Here is a 17,398-nt window from a genome sequence, read left to right on the forward strand (position 1 = left end):
TCTTTTGTGCGCTGTTTTGTTTCTGCCTTTGGTAGGAGGGGGGAGGGAAGAAAAGAAAGAAAAGAAGGATAAACAAACAATAAACAAATACAAACCTCTGCATGATATAAAGATCATTTGTCTTGGCTGTTTTTTTGGACCAGTGCTTCCAGGCTTCCATAGTTGACTAAAGACTAAGAAACCTCTAGGTTTTCCGTGCCAGGTTGGGACTGCCCAGAAGCTTGATTAAACTCCACCGTGCTGTCCCCGCAGAAGCGGTCTCCAACCAGGTCTTTGCTCACCCTCATATCCACATTTTCTGCTCTGCTAAGAATATTCGAATCCATAAACAACAGAAAAGGTTGTCTTTACATGTACAGAAGGAAAGTCATGCCAGAATATACAATTATCCTGAGTTGCTGTTTTTCACTCAATGTTGTGAGAAAAATAAAAATATTGTTCCTATAAGATTGTCCCATTGCTCTTGTTAGTCGATCATTATTAGAAAGAAAACTCCCTGGTCGGATTTGGTGGCCCGTGCTTTTAATCCTAACGCTTGAGGGAAAGGCTGGAGGAACTCTGAGTTCAAGGGTAGCCAGGGCTACACAGAGAGACCCTATATCAAAAACAAGCAAGCAAGCAAGCAAGCAAACAAACAAACAAACAAACAAGGAACATCCATTTCTTAAAAGAAAGCATCCCTGCATCTCTGGTCTCTTCAACATGGAATTCTGAGAGGAAGCAGGAGCAGAAAGCCGAGGGGTGGGAAGCCCAATGGGTAGGGGAGGTGGGCTCTCCTCGCCCGCTGATTGGGAAGTGTTGGATGAAGGAACTTGCGACCGCTTTTGTACTTGCGACCCCTTCTGCACCAGCGCTGTACAACTAACTAGCGATTAATCGCCAACCGTCAAGAACCCAGGTGATGTAGACCCAAACCCACTACTGAATCTCAAAGCGAGCAAGAGAATTGAAGGAAGCTGAAAAGAAGCGGAGAGACCTACCTTTGACCCTGAAGATAGAAAACACAGAGACAGGAGACATCATTTCTCTCACTCATTCACTCAATCAGCCGCGGGAACCCTGCTTGAGAAGCCGCGGTCCAGAATTGTTTGGAAAAAGGGCTCTTTCCAAATTGTTATAATTGATGGTTGGTCAGGAGTTCCCTGAAACTCGCTAAAGTCAACGAGTCCCACAAGCAGCTTCCAGGCTAGCAACAGCCTTTTTCTGTTCTGGAACACCAGCCGAGGGGTCCTCTGCTCCCTCTCTCCCACTGCTGGGCCACTGTGCGCGCGGAGGGCCCAGGCAAGCAAACGCTGCTGGAAGTAATCTAGGCCTTCGTTTGACTTATCGCCCTTTTTATTATTATAAATTTTATTCATTTGAAATGAGACTAGGGCTTGTGGAAGTTTAGGCATATTCTTTGTTATCCCGCCATTTTCAAGAGGACGAACGGCACCTTACGGAGAGTATCGTCTTCATCCACAGGACTACTGAGTTACTCACTGAGGAAAAAGATAGCAGCCAGGTAGGCCCCACTGGGATTCGAACCCAGGATCTCCTGTTTACAAGACAGGCGCTTTAACCAACTAAGCCATGGAGCCAGCTGCGATACATGGATTGAAAACATACCTCTATTTAATTTCTAAGGGTCAGTTTTGTTCATTTATTTTGAAGTAATTTAAATACATTCTTAAGGGTTTTTTGGTTTGGAGAGATTTTTTTAGGACTGTATATTTAATTTCAATTTATTATGTATTATTCACGTGGAAAGATCTCGAAAAAAACAAGAATATCAATTGTCTATGAAAATTCTCATCCTTCATTCGGTTCCTGCAGCACAGGGTCCCTTTTCCCACAGAGCAAGTCAGGGAAAGGTGAGGGACACAGAACAAGACTGGTCCCGTGCCTGCAGAAACCCATTTTCTGACTTCAGAATCCCTACACCAGAGTCTTTGGGCCCAGAGGAACATTTACTATCATTTCCCCCTTTGATCGCGGTTGTTTGCATGTTTAACTAATTAACTTCTTTTCCTCTTGTTTTGTTTGAGATACAATCTCACTTTGTAGTACAGATTTGCCTCCAATTAAGGGCAATTTTTCTGTCCTGAGGGCTGGGGTTACAGGTGTGAGCCCTTACACCCTGTCTATTTTCTTCAAGCATTGGGGAAATTCTACTGGCTACTTATTTAAATCCTAACGAATCTTTTCATTCTAAAATCCCCTAATTACTCTTACTACCCAAAGATTAGGTGGCCCCTTTATCAAGTCAGCAAATGTATAGGAAGGCCATATTTTCAGAATTAGGATAACTATAAACGCACTCTTAAACGGTAACTTTCAAGTGGTCACCAGAGGGACCCAAAGGGTTGCTTACAGCAAGGCAGAATGAGGACAGTCTATGGCTTCCATCCAGCACTACTATATCAATTCGGCTTACATTTCTTTATCCCACCATGAGTCTAACAGGCTCAGCCGACGGCTGTGCGGTAGGCAGAGTAATCTCACCCAGGAAGAGGCAGCAAATGATTCTGGTAATGGTCTACTGTGTGCAAAACTCAGAAAAAATGTTTTGTTCGTTTTTCTATTCTGTTTCTCTCCCTGTGTGAGTTGAAAACGCTGGGTGTTGCGACTTTAAATGTGTACTATTGAACACTCGAGCATCAATTTTAGAAAGGCAAACTGAATTCTGCAGATGATGGTGTTGCATATCTATAATCCCTGCAGTCAGGAAGCTGAGGCCAGAGTATGGCAACCAGTCTAGCCTGGGGTACTTAGGGAGCTCCAGGCTAGTCTGGGTTACAGATAATCTGTCAAAAGGAGGAGAGAGGAAGGGAGAAAGGGAGTGGGGTAAGAGAGGGGAGAGAAGGTAGATTCATGAGCACTGTGGGGAATTCAGAGTAATCTACAATGGACACATGTAGGTGGTAAGAGGAGGACTGGAGACGATAAAAAGTCAAGTTGCAGAAAGTAAAGAAAGAAAAAAGGGGTGAGTAGAGGAATGAAAGATTAAGCTATTGGTTGTGGGGCTGAGAGCAGATTGAGGGAGGCTGCCTCGGATGGTTTTTGCTGCTAGGGCAGAAACAATGAACCAGGTAGTATAACAACAACAAATATATACACAGTTCTGGAGGGAGGGAAGTCCAAAGTTAAGGTCCCAGGCACAAAATAAGCCTACATTATTACTAACCTGTTTTTATGGTGAACACGGGTTGAGATTTCCCGTACTTGCTACTTGACCTAGGATTCTTTTCTTGAGCTCAGCTTTTTCTTCAGGCTCCTCCAGCTTCTTGTTGGCTAGATGAGATCTCGCCCTGTACCCTTGTGGCAGTTTCTTCAACAACTGCAGCAGAAACGCAAATGAAAAAATAATTTGGTAAAGCTAAAAAAAAAAAAAAAAAAAAGCAATAAGGCGCTTTCGGGGCTAGTTGCTTCAGTAAAAGCTTATTGTTGTCAAGTCTCTCATGAAGATTCTGAAAAACATTACTCTGCCCTAAATCACTTGCTGTTTGCTGTTTTCCTTTATCACGACTTGAGGATCTCTTTGCCACCGTGATAGTTTTGTTTACACATTTGCTTTTCTCTCTCTTGCTTTGGAATTGTTTTGCAACATAAAGCATCGATTCCAGAATATTCCTACCATTGATCTTGAAGCTGGTGCCTACCTGTTCTCCCCACTCTCTCACGAGCAGGTGACAGAACTCTTCAGTCTTTCCTCTACTGCTTTAATTCTTCTATGATATTCCTTTTCCTTATCTATTTGGCTTTCAAGATAATTCCTGTCGGCGCTGAACAAAAGATGAACTGAGTCACTTAAATTTTAAACATTGAACTCACATAATGGAATACATGTGTAAGTCCTTTAATGCGGCGCATAGAATAAACTCCCTGAAGAGATCACCCATCCCATGAGCAGAGTATAGACTTAGTGGATCTACCCATGTGGCATCCTTCTTCCTCCTCTACTCAACCAAGCCAAGTACATCCTCTTCACAATTCTGCAACTGCCCTGTGAGCACTATCTCTTTACATTTCTATTCTATAGAATCTCTAATTTAAGCTGCCATTTATGACTTTTATATAAAAGGAACAATACTTTTGTATTCTTCTACAACCTGACTTTTAAAAAAAATTACACATCTTAAACTTAACCCACAGTGGTATGCATAACTGTAGGCCATTCGTTCTCAGTTACTTTTAACTTACTTGTTTATTACTTTAAGACAGGGTCTTGCTATGTAACCCTGGATTGCCTCAAATTTCCAGCAGTCTTTCTGATGTTGCCTCTTCAGCCCAGGGGCTGATGGCCAAGCTAGCAGGTACCTAGCAGCCTGAGCTGTCTTAGGTACAGTTTCTACTGCTGTAATAAAACATCATAAACATAACAACTTGAGGAGAAAAGGGTTCATTTTGTCTTATATTTCCAGGTAACAGTTCATCACTGAGGGAAGTCACGGCAGGAACTGGAGACAGGAACTTAAGCAAATGCCATTAAAATGCTGTTTACTGGCTTGTTCAGTCTGTTTTCTTATGGAACTCAGGACTACCTGCCCAGAGGTGGTACCACCCACAATGGGCTAGACCCACTCACATCAATCACCAATCAAGAACAGGCATCAAAGGGTCTGAAACGTAGCTAACTGATTAACAGCACCCACAACTCTCCCAGGTAGCTCAGGTTCAGTTCCTAGCACCTACATGGCACCTCACAACATCTGTAACTCCAGTTCCGGGGGATTAAAAAAAAAGAAAGAAAAAAGAAGAAAATGCATCATAGACTTGTCAATTCAGTGTCTCTCTTTGCAATACATCTGTAGCCACCACAATTACATATAGCCACCACAATTGACCCCTTGTTTACTTGACAAGCAAACACATCACCATTAAACCATAACCTTTCCTTTCTTGTTGTCCCCAAGATGCCATATTCATAGCAACACCACAATATAGAACATACTTTAAAATTTAAAAGTTACAGAGTTTTGTAAAAATTAAAATGCTTTAAAAGTTCAGTCTATTTAAAATATTCAAAGTCTTTTTAAAATTCCAAAGTATCTTTAACCACTGACTCCTGTAAAATCAAAATAAGTTAAAAAAAAACTTATTATTCCAAAAGAGAAAAACCAGAGTGTGGTCATAACCAAATCTACGGGAAACCAAAGCCCAACAGTGTAAAATCTCTGTGTCAGATTTCTAGGATCCAAAGGGCTTGTTGGAGATGCCTTCCTCTCTGGTGGTCCCTCACTTTTACAATTCTATCTACTTACAGAACAGGCAATTTTCTACAAAAAGCTTCCTGTCTCTCTTCTTGTATCTGTTTTTGTTTGTTTGTTTTTTAAGTATCAATATAGACTTAGATTAAAATTTATTCTACCGTTAATTGTTCTGGTGCTCAAATTGCCCCTAATTTGTTTAGTGGAAACCTCTTCACCCTACTTAGAATTTCAAGGCTACTGACATTCAATGCAATAATATAGTCCGTCCGTCTGTCTGTCTGTCTCTCTCTCTCTCTCACTCTTTGTGTCTCTCTCTCGTGTGTGTGTGTGTGTTACTGCTGGGTATTAAACTCGGGGCCTCATATATGTCAGGCAAGTTCTCTACCACTCAGCCACATCCTCTTCATAGTACTATAAATTTAGGGTAAATTCTACCAACTTAAAGAACTTCTGGCCATTTCTACTTGTGCATCTTCCCATGAAAGCGCAGGTCTTGCACATGCCAGACAAGCACTCTACCATTTACCTGCATTGCCAGACCTGCTGTGGATCTCCATTGTCAGTTAAGTAAACTGAGTATTGCCATGTGTTGCATAGAATCTTTTCTGACTGTTTGGTATTTCGAAGTCTGGTAGGCACTGAATAAAAATAAATGCCAAAAAGATAGTAACCTCTTAAACTGTTCTTTAAAGAATTTCAACCTCTGGGATTAATCTCATCTTCATGAGATGAATAATTCTGATATTGTGAACAAAAGTAAAAGTTTCTTTAAAAGTATTATTTTCCCGACAACTGAAATTCTGATTTATATTTATCCAATATACTAAAAAAGGCATATACTCTTCAATTGGAGTGTTTGCGTATGGTGTCCCTGGTACTGTATGCTATGTAAAGAGGAGCTAAGTGGGTCACCTGCATCCCTGCAAAATTTGATCTCTTGCAAAAAGTCTTGTAGAAACATATTATACTCAAACTAGTTTGCCTTGTCACATTTTCTTAGGTAATGCAAAGGAAAGCACTGTGGTCTACAAACACAAGGTCTAACGTTAGAAACTCATCAACTCATTCTGTACAACTAACTCTCAAAAGCCAAGGAAAACAGCTCAGGCCCTGGGGGTATTTGTAGATTCAAGTAATTCTGAATTTCCCTCTCAGTCCCATGACACAAATCATAAGAATGTTTGTATGGTCTATTGGCAGAAGACAGCACAATCCGATGTCTTCTCATCTCTCTTTTGAAACATGAAAAAGCTCAGCCTAACTTCAAATTTAAGATCTTCTCTCCTCAGCTTTCAAGTGCTTGGGCTACAGGCATGCGCCAGCATGCACAGCTATTTCTTAATGCTCGTTTGTTTCTTCTGTTATTTTGTGTGTTTGTTTGGTTTTTTGGTTGTATTTTGTGGTTTATTTATTTATTTATTTATTGTGGTCATTTTGCTTATTTATTTTACTATTATTATTTTACTTATTTGACTTTACATCCTGCACACTGCCCCTCTCCCGGTCAGCCCCTCCCACAATCCTCACCCATCTCCCCCTCCCCTTCTCCTCATGAAAAAGAACTGTAGAACTAGTCCACTCTTGTGATTTACAGATAGGGAAATCAGTAAGCTCACTCTACGAACAGGTCTGTGGAAGCATGGCTCCAGAAAACTAACAAAGTCTGCATGAGGGGCAAGATAGAGAGACTGAAGTTAGAGAGCTTGAGAAAGGAAAGGAAACTTTAACCCAAGAGTCTGGGTAAAGTCTCTCACCAGCTAAGAATCAAGGATTCCACAAGTAACACTTACTTAAGGCCTTTCTCCATCCTGGCTGCAAACCTGCACATTCAGGAAACCTCATTAGAAATCCATTTACAGCAAAAGGACTTGCAACCACAGAGGCTCCTAATTGTATCTTATCAGATTGTCTTCCATCCAAGGCATCCACCCTAGAATTTTGGGTTGTAATTTGGGAGGCATCAAAATGAGATATACAGCTGGTGCTAAGACACTTTTGTGACTCCCCTACCTCACAGAAGCTCACAGCTGTGCTCTAGCCCAGTGGTTCTCAACCTTCCTAATGGCATGACCCTTTAATATAGTTCCTCATGTTGTGGTGACCTCAGCCATAAAAGTATTGTCTTTGCTGTTTCATAGCTGTCATTTTGCTACTGTTATAATTGTAATGTATTTTTGGAAACAGAGGTTTGTCAGCAGTTCTCAACCAATAGGTTAACAAGTATTGACCTAGACTGTCTCACTTTCTTTCTGAGAATTTCTTTCTCTTAACCTCATGCTGAAAATCTATGTGTGAAATGTCTTGATAAGATATGCTTCATAGTGGGTTACCAGTACATAAGGCCAAGTATTCTGTTTTATCTGAGTCAAGGTCAGTAAAGTATTAATAGTATTAATACTAATAGTATTATTACTATTACTAGTATTATTAATAGTATTAGTAGTAAATACTATCAATATTAATAGGATTTCTTCAGTGCTGCAGGTAGTTCAGAGCTGTGCCTCTGTCTTCGCTTTGCTTCCACTGACAGATGTTCTTTGAGGGCTTCATGAATCACTATTGTGGTTACCAGAAAATTCTCCTCTCGGCAGTGTGCCCTTCCAGGAAACGTATTTGATGATGTTCAAGCCTGGCAGAGCTTGACCGAATGTATCTAACCAACAAGAAGAAAGGGTTGTAGGCCACCAGTGTCAGCCAGAAGATGAGAGCACAAGACCCTTCCCACATTCTAGCCTTGCGATTCACTTTCCCATCCTCACCCCAGCTTACCCCATAGTCTTAGGAGTACTCAGTAGACAAAAGATGCCTGAGAAATGTTGATGAATTTCTCTTTCCTCACTCCTTTTCTTTCTTCTTTGGCCTCTATTTGATTGTTCGTATTTTGGCATTTCTAATTTGAGAAGTTTTGAATAATCAGAACATTTATACAGATTCTTATGAGGCCTGGGACTGAGTGGTCACTAATTCAATTATATTTGAGCATTTTGTTCAAGTCTGCAGATCATCAGGAATGAGACAGCGCTCCATTTTCCCTACCTCTATTGATATGCTGCCCTGAGCGTTTGCATTCTTCTGGCTCCTTCACACTCTGCATAATGTACTCACAGTCACAACTTGGAGTCAATATAGATTAAACGTGACTTATAAGAAAGTCTCTTACTGAGGATGTTTGGCTTTTGTAGATTTTTTTATTGTGATTAGTAAATTGATATATACTAGCAAAAGACTACAAAAGTCAAATATCACAAGCATAGCAAAAGGTGAAAAGTTACTTCATGTCCAGGATGAAGTCAAGAATTTGATGTATATCTTTCCAATCTATTTTTAAGTGAATATATATTTCATATATTATGACTTACACGATGTAATGCTATTATTGACAAGTAATGCAAGAACAAATCATATCTCTCACCCTAAAGACACTAAGATAATTTATTCTGAAATTAATTGTGATCATAACCCTGGAACACAGTATTTAGGTTACCATAAAGTCCATGTTCCAGTGAAGAACAGTGTAATTTCATGAATACAGTAACAGAACAAAGAAAGTTATAGGTCAGGGTACTTTTCAAATGCATTTGCAGAAACATCAGAAAGGTGGGTTACAGCCAAATGGGGAATTAGCTACAGGCCCATGATGCTGTCTGAGAGCATTCTTAGTCCTTCAGTTTGTCAAACTAAGGTTTTAGTAAGTTAATAGATTCCAGTTGATTTTTTATCTGTTAGTCCACAACATAGGTAGGCAAGCAATAGGTATTTAGACAGCTGTAGATAGCTCAGGATAAGCTGTAACTGGGCTCTGGATCTGCAGCATTCAATCAATCAACTGGGGTAGACACAGCCTCTCTCCAACCGGGGTAGACACAGCCCCTCCAGGAATTCTCCTGCACATTGTACATAACACTTCAACAATAACAGTGTCTCCCTTATTTAAACTTAAACCCTTGTTTCCCAAACTTCCAAGCCATCAAGTAGCATACACAACTGTCACATTCTATTTAGTGGTAGTTAACTAGATCTGCATTAATCCAAGTTTGTAGGACCACAATAACTATTCTTGGACATAATTGTGAAAATATTTCTGGACATTTTTAAGGGGAAAAAAGCCAACTTAAGTTTAAATTCAGTTTTTGATTTCTGTGTGTTTGTGTGTGTGTGTGTGTGTGTGTGTGTGTGTGTGCCAGTCTGCTTGTCTGAATGTTATCACATGTGTGCCAGTGCCCTTGGATACCAGAGTGTGTCAGGTCCCCTGATTCTGGAGTTTTTAGGTGGTAGGGAGCTGCCTGATTTAGGGGCTGGGAATTGAACCCCAGATCCTCCAAATGAGCTGCCAGTATTTTTAACTGATGAACCACCCCTCCAGCACAGGGAAATTATTATTATATTCATAGTCAAATTACACCCTAGAATGATATTTATTGAGTGTTAAATTAAGTGTCAAAATTTCTCATCAGAGGGGCCTTTTCCATAGCTTTAGTGGAGGTCACTCTAAGTAAAATGTGTTTTTGTTAATTTTGTGTAAGTGTACTATAATACAAATCACCTGAGGAAATCTTTGCTCCAGTTTTATCCCCATATGCCACACTTGGCTGTATCTAAGTCTGTGTTAGTGTCTGTCTATCCTTTCTCTTACACAGGCCCTAAACTGTGTAAGAGAAAGATGGCAATTTCTCTTTAATTAATTAATTAACCTCTCTCATTAATTAATGTGTTACCTTCCCCCCCCCCCCAAAATCCTGTCAAAATTGAAGCTTGACCTTACAGTTCATACAAAGTTCCACAACTCTGGTTACATATTCACTATATTTTGTAGGTCCCATGGTGTAATGGTTAGCACTCTGGACTTTGAATCCAGCAATCTGAGTTCAAATCTCGGTGGGACCTTTAAAGGATCTTTTATAAAGGACCTTTTATAATTTCCAGCCTCAGGTCTAGACGTGGAAAAACTTGTTCCTCTACTCTAGGTGACATCTGACTCTCAAAACACAGGCACAGAGGTAACAAGCCCTGGAGAAAAATTCCTTCCCAGGTGGAGACAACTCTAATAGCTGTAGAAAAACCTTCTTCTTCAGACTGCCCTGCCCTCCTCAGCCCTGCTCCCTCATGTTTCTCTTTGTCTTTTTCCTGTCCCCACGCAAACAAAACAAAACAAAACAAAACAAAAACTCCCACCGGCTGGAGCCACGACAGGAGCTGCGTTGCCCACAAACGCCAGACCCTGAAACTGAACCTCTCCGGGGTTCCACAGCTGAAGATACTGACTGCTGCCATAGCATTCCTTCTGAACAAATAACTTGCGGCATCCCTCAACAAATAACTCTCCTGAAGAAACAATAACCTGAACTTGCAATGTAAACTAGGAATGAGCTGATAGACTGTCATGTGGGAGGGGGAGGAAAGAATTCCCTCAGCGGGATACGAGCTAAATTAGGAAAAAACAAATATCTCCTGAGTGTTTAGACTTTTATTTTGTTTATTTTCTTTTGTTCTGTTTTGTTTTTTTGAGACAGGTTTTCTGTAGGCTACTCTGGCCTCCATTTCCCAAATTCTAAGATTACAAGCAATGGGCCATCACAATTGCAAACTTTAAATCTGGTGATCTGTTTTCACATACTCTTCTTTTATGTTTTAATTTTTTCATACATAACGGGAAAACAAGTTGAGTCCTATTTCAGAGACCAATTGTCCATTAGTCCATAAAGACTACATTAGCTGGTATTATGAGTTACCACTGGTTACACAGAGAAACTGTAACAAATTTGTTTACTAACCATGTAAAAGCAAATCACCAGGACTCCTGTCATGCTCGTACTTGCTTTGTGTGGTCTGCTATGGTATCACTTTAACTGGAGGAGGGAATGATCTTTTTCTCATGCTGTTGCCTTAGTGGAGGTGCAGAACTGGCTCTGTCTTCACTGATGCTATTCAGATGAGCTGTCCCTTAAAGAACTTTCTTTTCTGAATCCTAACAGCATCCCTCTACCCCTTGCCACGCATGATACTTATAATTCCAGGCACTCTTGCAGCCAACACATCCAGGCTATGGTTTTCTGAGGGACCCCAGCTTCTGCTTTCCTACCTAACAAAGCGACTCTTCAAACAGATTCCAAAGATGCAAACATCTTCCTGGAACTCTATGAAATGATGGAAACTGTAGGATCCATTTTCAAAGTTAAAAGATAATTTAATGGTGTGGTTCTGACCATTCTATCTATTAAGTGTCCACTGTCCTAGTTCAAATCTAACAACTCAGACTTTATCAAAAAGCCTTCAAAGTAATAGGACAGAAAAGCCCTAACTTCATATGGTGCAGAACAACCACAGAGAGCCTGAGAACACACAGGGATGCTTCTCTTGCTGCCTCACCTGTCCAAGAGTTTCCTATTCCTTTGGGAGGTTGAGTGACTCCCTTGGGAACAGCGTGGTTACAAAGATGCCATCTTGGTCAAACTTTAATTAGGCTTCTTTGAGGCCTCTCCTCAACTAAGTCTCATCATCTTCAGCCAAATTTCAATAAGACTCCAGCTAAGCTAGTCCAGGGCCAAGTGCTGTTGATATCTAAGCAGGCCGCTCTTTCTCTAACCTTGGTATCAACTCAAAATCATCTTGGGAATTTTCTGTCCAATAACCCTTACCCTCCCATTGGCTGTGACTCCCAGCTGCTTCTGTTATAGCGGGCACTACGTTCAATCTCTCTCTCTTATTGCAGTACCCTGGAATACAGTTGTCTTGTGTCTTTAACCTTATTTGGTATGAATTTTGAAACTTTGCTCAAAGAAACCCACCTCAGGATTTAGGATGTGATCAGCTTTTCAAAGACGATATCAGGAACAGATTATTGGTAGCTAATTTCCTGAAGAAATGAAAGCAGATCTTACAATCATCTCAATATAAGCAAGCAAAATCACTCGATGGAATTCAATGTCTGTGTTAATTTGGGTTTCCATTGCTATGAAGAGACACCATGACCAGGGCAACCCTTATAAAGGCAAACGTTTACCTTCTGGCTTACAGTTTCAGAGGTTTAGTTCATTATCACCATAGCCAGAAACGTGGCAGCACCCAGGCAGACATGGTGCTGGAGAAGGGGCTGAGAGTTCGAAGACAACCAAGAGAGACTGGCATCCTCCGCAGCCAGGAGGAAGCTCTCTTCCAAAATGGGTGGAGCCTGAGCCTAGGAGACCGCCAAAGCCCACCCCCACAGTGACACACTTCCTCCAACAAGGCCATACCTATTCCAACTAGGCCATACTTCCTAGCGTTACTACTCCCTGTAGGCCAAGCACATTCAAACCACCACCACGTCCTTGCATGATTAAAAAGCAAACAAGCAAGCACTTCTCAACACATTAGAGGTGACAGAAATGAGCTTCAACACAATGAAGGCTGTAGATGACACACCCTTTGTGAATGTCACACTCAATGAGGAAAGCTTAAAAGACTTTTCTCTATGTCAAGGTCAAGACATGCTCTTTCTCTACCAATTCTTTTTAACATAACAACGGAAGTTACAGGAACTGAAGTGGAAATCATGACAGAACAGTTCTTACTGGATAGCTTCTGGATCAGGCTCAGCTAGCTTTCTTATACAATCCAAGGCCTACTGCCTGTGGTAGTACTCCCTCCAGTGGGATGGACCTTCCTCTATCAATCGTCAATCAATCTCTTAGATATGGCCACAGCCCAGTCTGACAGAGGCAATTCTTCACTTGAGGTTCCCTGTTTCCAGGTGACTCTGGGTTGTGTGGAATTGACAATAAAAACTATCGAAGACAACATGCATGAAAAATTTAAAGAATAAAGAAGACATTCAGTTTTTTTAGAAGAAGGAAAAAGAAATAGATCAGAGAGCTAAAACATCCAAAAACTCCTAGTTTTTACAGATAAACGCTTATTAAAATATTAGCGGTTTTGTTCATGTTGGGCAAGGAGAGGAAGCAGATGGAACTTACCCTTATGGAACTATTATTAGGCAAAGACAATGGATGTAATTGTTTACTTTTCCTTCAAATTTTTACACTTTAAATGCTTCGCAAAAGAATCACTTTTGAGCACTAAGTCCTCAAAAATTGAAAAGAGAAAAGACTACCAATTCTGGGACATTTGATTATGCCATGTCTGTACACTCTATACTTCTGGTTATGTTGCTTCAAACTTGGTTGGTTTGATTTGATTTGGGTTTGGGTTGGTTTGGTTTGGTTTGGTTTGGTTTGGTTTGGTTTGAAGTATAACTCTACTTTCAAAAACAGAGAAAAGGGAAACATAGAGGAACAAATCTCAAATGTCACAGTACTTTCCCTGGCTGGTGATAGTTTGAAATGAGTGTGTATTCATGTCTGCTTGGCTGCTCTTGACATAGACTGAAATCCTCCAGCATGCTCTGTAAGAGCCTGGTGAGGTGATGTCTTTCTCTTCTGCATCCTTTTTCCTTGTCCATTGTGTCTGTCGTATGTTCTTGCTCTAGCAGAGTCTGTTTCAATTCCACACATTGCCTGATTCTCTTTAACTACATTACTCCACATTCTGCCTTTTCTTCCTACACTGCTTTCTTTGCAGCTGACATGTACCCTTCTCTGAAGTCTCTAGTGTGTTAGTTATTTTCATACTGCTGTGACCAAACTCCTGATAAGAAACAGAAGAAGGGTTGTTTTGGTTCGCCGTGACAGAGAAGGCAGGACAGTGGGAACCTGTGACAGCCGTTTGCTCACCCTTCAGCAGGACAGGACAGAAAGCATGGCTGGGCTAAGAACCTCACCATTCGACTTTAGTGACCTGCTTCTTCCATCACGGCCCCTCCTTAGAAAGAGTTGCCAGTTGGAGACCATGTACAAGAGTCTGTGGGGGAAAACTTCACATTCAAAGCAAAAAAGCCGGTTAAAGAAAATCCCTTTTGTATGTTCTCCTAAACACCAGCTATCCCTTTATCACTGCCCCAACATTTTGTTTATGTTTGTTATTATGTAACTTCTACCCATGTCCTCCCAAGTGAGCTGTTCTCTCCTTTGGGTACAAAGATCATTTACCTTTTCATGTGCCATATGGATATAAGTACAATTTATTTTTTGAATAAATGAGGGACTGAGTTGAGCTCCATAATTACCAACTGAAATAGATCAATGTGTATCTTCCACTGCGCTGAGCTGTAAGAGAGCTTGTTCACTATACAGAGTTCCTTCCAGAACCCACTTCAGTCACCTCTCATCCAGAAATATAAACTTCGTGGATTTGACATGCCAGTCTAGAGCCTTGGTTTCCTTGACTAGACATGTGCCTCTAATAACCCAGTTTATATCAGCTGAGGACAAAGGATGTTGTTCAGTGTCCAGTGCTTATGACACACTTGTGAGACTCCCAGTTTTGTGCTCAACACTGCCAAACAAAAACAAAGTTATATGTTTCCCTAAATCAGCTAAAATCTTTGGGATAGTCACTTGCGATTTTGAAAAATATTTTTTACTTTGTTTTTCAGGACAGAGGCCACCGAGAGCCTCACATCAAGTCCAGATCCTGTCTTCCCAGCCCTAGTGGCTGGCTCTTGATTTGTGAGTGTCAAGGATAATTTTTCTTTGTCCCACAGACATGTAAGAATTTAAAGAAATCAGTGAACACTTCATAAGACATGCAAAACTGTATCCATGTTTTTGAGCATATGAGCACACTTACAGACAAGAAAGGGCTATCTGACCAACCTGTGTGTCATCCAGTTTTAAACATAATCTTTCCAAGCTGTACTGGATGCTGCTTTATGAACAGGATGATGTGGTATGATCAGGAGGAATATTAGGCTTAGATTCTAGCCTCATTATTTTATAGCTGTGAGACGTGAGCAGACTGCTTCTTTTCCATTCTCCTCTGCAAGCCAAGTGTGCACAGCAGTGCTTACTTTAGTGAGCATTCCTGTAGATTAAACATGTAGGAGAAAGAACACAAAATGCAGCTTGAAAAGTTTCCAGTAAGCTCCGAGTATTTTTTTTCACCTATTGTGGTTTTAAGTAAAATTGCTTAGAGTTTGAGAACTCAGTAGAATATTTTATATGGATTAAATTGAACCGCTTTCAATTTTCTGTTAGGAATTCTCTTAGCCCTGTGCTAGATCATTAGAGATCTTGAAGTAGTTGTTTTGGAGGAAGCGGGAATAGTGATCAGATACTGAACTTCCAAATAATAGAACTAAAAGTGATTTCAAGCTAAGAATTTGTTAGAATGGGCTGGTTTCAAAAAACGAAAAAAGAAAAAAAAAAGGCAAGGTCAGGCCCCACTGGGACTCGAACCCAGGATCTCCTGTTTACGAGACAGGCGCTTTAGCCAACTAAGCCACGGAGCCACTTGATAGGCCCCCTCTAGTTTTGGATCAAATTGGAATTGACTAGGTGAGACGTTATGTTATTTAGAGTTATTGTGCATGTATGGTTCAGATAGACAGACACTGTAGCCAAAACAAAAGGACCCCTCTCAGGCCAACAACACTTGAACACACTCGGCTATTTGGAAAATGCACCGAGCGAGTCTCCGAAAGCGAAGAAGCCAGGGACCCGAAGGGATTCCGTGAGAACTATTGCTCAGAGAGACGCTGGACCTGTTTCCAGTAGTGGTAATTCAAATCACCAGCGCGTGGATGTTCATTAAGCGCTAGTCTCAAAACATGCTAGTCACAAGTTTTACTAAAATCAATGGCATTACTGGCAGAACAGAAAATCGTACTTTTGAGTACCGAAAAACAAAACCCATCGCTTTGTTTTCAAACAGAGTTGACTCAATTGCAAAGGGCTGCAGAGCGGGAGGCCTTTCTGCTGGCGCTCGCTCCATGTTTCTAAGATGCAAACCCTAGTGTCCATAGCTGTCCTGTGACTCTTAGGAAGGTATTGAGATGAGTAGCAAGACCTGGGTTAGGATTAGGTCACCTACTGCCTTGGGAAGGCGTCAGGAGTCCCAGAACTGCTCCTTACCTGCTCTGCTTTCCTCATTTTTGTGGTTGCTCCCCACGGACTCTTTCTTGGAGAAGCTAAGTCCTGGAGAAGCTGAATGCAATGCTTAGTGTTTTACAGAGGGGTTGGTTCCAAGACTCGGCCGGTGCCAAAAATCAGCAGGCGCTCGAGTATTGTACACAATGTATATTATTAATATACAGCTTTATGTGTAACTTCCAAGCATCTCTAGACTATCAATAATCTCTAACTCTTGAATGTAGGTCTCTGGTTCGTTTTAAGTTCATTTTTACTGATGACATGAGATCTAATTTTATTCTTTCGTGTGTGAATAATTTAGCTGCTCAAACAGCATCTGAGAGCTGGACAGACACTAGAGCGCTTTGTTTCTTGCTGAGGAAATGTGGTTGGAGTCTTTCAGGAATAAGCACCCTGACACCAAAGAGAGTGGAAGAGGGGAGATGTCCCTGGAGGACCAAAGCCAGGACAGTCCTAAAAAGCCTCCATCCAGGTCCAGCTGGCTCTCTCATTTTAGATTCTAAAACCACAAGGTGAGGTGGGCAAGCAAGCAAGGTTTTACAGTCATGTATATGGTGATCAGCCCATTGTTTTGGCTTTTTCTCCAGGTCATTCTGTCCCAGGTAACAAGTGAAGTTATGCTTGGCAAATACACGGTGCAAGCAGTGCTCTAAGTAAATTCCCAAATAAACAATAAATCGATACCTAATAATTGGTCTTCTGTACCGAATTCTACTTCCGAAGAACAAGTGTACAAGGGTGAAGGAGGTCTGAAGCAGCTGAAGACCAAGTGCCATTGTGTGCATCTCTAAAACAGACTTGCTGGGAAACAGACAAGTGCCATCGTGTGCATCTCTAAAACAGACTTGCTGGGAAACTCTCTTAGCTACTTTCTGTTGGTGTGCTAAGACTTCCATGACCAAGACAACTTACAGAAGAAAGTTTATTTGGAACTTACAGTCTCAGAGGGTTAGAGTCCATGGCCGTTCAGGCTTCACCTGAGTGGAAGTTGTGAAAGAACTCAGGGTGTCCTGGAACAGCAAAGGGTTTCATCTCAGACTTCATTCCCACTCCTGTTGCCTCTGATACTTCTTATCAATATAACTTTTTATTACAGAAGGAGGAGTAGGAAGAGGAGGAGGAGAAGGAGGAAGAAGAAGAAGAGGAAGAAGAAGAGGAGAAGGGGAAGGAGGAGGAGGAGGAGGAGGAGGGGAAGGAAGAGGAGGAGAGCTTACATTTTTTTTTAATCACTTCTCTCTGTCT

The 17,398-nt window shown here is 41.1% G+C and overlaps 3 non-coding genes across 3 annotated transcripts; 1 reads left to right on the forward strand and 2 right to left on the reverse strand.

Annotated features, from left to right (window-relative positions):
- Positions 1–1,506: 1,506 nt before the first annotated feature.
- Positions 1,507–1,580, reverse strand: Trnat-ugu. Its single transcript has one exon. It is a non-coding gene; the product is annotated as a tRNA-Thr (tRNA).
- An 8,424-nt stretch (positions 1,581–10,004) lies between these two features.
- Trnaq-uug lies at positions 10,005–10,076 on the forward strand. Its single transcript has one exon. It is a non-coding gene; the product is annotated as a tRNA-Gln (tRNA).
- Positions 10,077–15,442: 5,366 nt separating this feature from the next.
- On the reverse strand, positions 15,443–15,516 carry Trnat-cgu. The gene has a single exon. It is a non-coding gene; the product is annotated as a tRNA-Thr (tRNA).
- Positions 15,517–17,398: the final 1,882 nt, after the last annotated feature.

This window comes from Grammomys surdaster, unplaced genomic scaffold (assembly GCF_004785775.1).
Source record: "Grammomys surdaster isolate TR1022 unplaced genomic scaffold, NIH_TR_1.0 125807, whole genome shotgun sequence".
Taxonomy (NCBI): domain Eukaryota; kingdom Metazoa; phylum Chordata; class Mammalia; order Rodentia; family Muridae; genus Grammomys; species Grammomys surdaster.